We start from the raw sequence: 1,019 nt of genomic DNA on the forward strand, positions 1-1,019 counted from the left end.
CCGAGAAGGGATTCAGATGTTCCTCTACAAGTATCGCAGGAATACTCAATCACTGCATCAGTGATATGCACCGCTAGTCTAATGGTTAGGATATCTGCCCTCCAAGCAGATGGTCCGGGTTCGATTCCCGGGCGGCGCAGTTCGTATCAACGTGGGAAGGGTCTTCAGGCTATCGTGGAATAGTTATGCTCAGCACGTCAGGGCGATACAGGAGTTTGTACGCATGAGCAGCTTGGCGCAGTGGATAGCGTGTTGGGCTCATAACCCAAAGGTCCCTTGATTGAAACAAGGAGCTGCTATTCATCACAATACACTCGAGATGGTTATTAAACTGAGAGGTGCAGCTTACCGACTGCATAGATCAGTCTTACCGAAAAATTTCCACTAAACAGAAACGGTGTTTTCGTACCATTCCGCGCGATTGGCCCAACCGTGCCAGTTCAGGGGAAAAAGAACGTTAATAAAGCGTTGTCCGTGCATAGAAAAGAGCTATTCACCTAGAGTAGAACTCCTTGCAGGAATGATGAATGACCGCCCGGTACCTCAGAACGCGTTGCGGAGATGAACCAACAGCCCAAATTCACGAGCCGCCGCATGCGGTTTCAAAATGTGCTTGCAAGCAGGAACTTCGATGTCACGAAAAAGTTGTGCAGCTTGTGCCGAGCTAGCTGTAGTATGCGATGAGAACCTTACCAGTTGGAGTTATCAATCGAGATGGAATGCTGCCTACCATGCGAGAGATATAGTAGCAGTTCGCGATCTCAGGTACGCGTTTAAGGCCCAATCAGACTCTTGGCCGCGGGATGGTTGACGACGGTACGTCCGAGAAGGGATTCAGATGTCCCTATACAAGTATCACAGGAATACTCAGTCACTACATCAGTGATATGCACCGCTAGTCTAATGGCTAGGATATCTGCCTACCAAGCAGATGGTCCGGGTTCGATTCCCGGGCGGTGCAGTTCGTATCAACGAGAGAAGGGTCTCTAGGCTATCGTGGAACAGTTATGCTCAGCACG

At 49.8% G+C, this 1,019-nt stretch overlaps 3 non-coding genes across 3 annotated transcripts; all 3 read left to right on the forward strand.

The window, feature by feature from the left end:
• Window positions 1-67: 67 nt before the first annotated feature.
• Pmar_PMAR015617 lies at window positions 68-139 on the forward strand. The gene has a single exon. It is a non-coding gene; the product is annotated as a tRNA-Gly (tRNA).
• An 87-nt stretch (window positions 140-226) lies between these two features.
• On the forward strand, window positions 227-299 carry Pmar_PMAR015618. The gene has a single exon. It is a non-coding gene; the product is annotated as a tRNA-Met (tRNA).
• Window positions 300-889: 590 nt separating this feature from the next.
• On the forward strand, window positions 890-961 carry Pmar_PMAR015619. Its single transcript has one exon. It is a non-coding gene; the product is annotated as a tRNA-Gly (tRNA).
• The last annotated feature ends 58 nt before the right edge of the window (window positions 962-1,019 follow it).

Source organism: Perkinsus marinus (genome assembly GCF_000006405.1).
Source record: "Perkinsus marinus ATCC 50983 genomic scaffold scf_1104296940896, whole genome shotgun sequence".
In the NCBI taxonomy this organism is placed as follows: Eukaryota; Perkinsozoa; order Perkinsida; family Perkinsidae; genus Perkinsus; species Perkinsus marinus.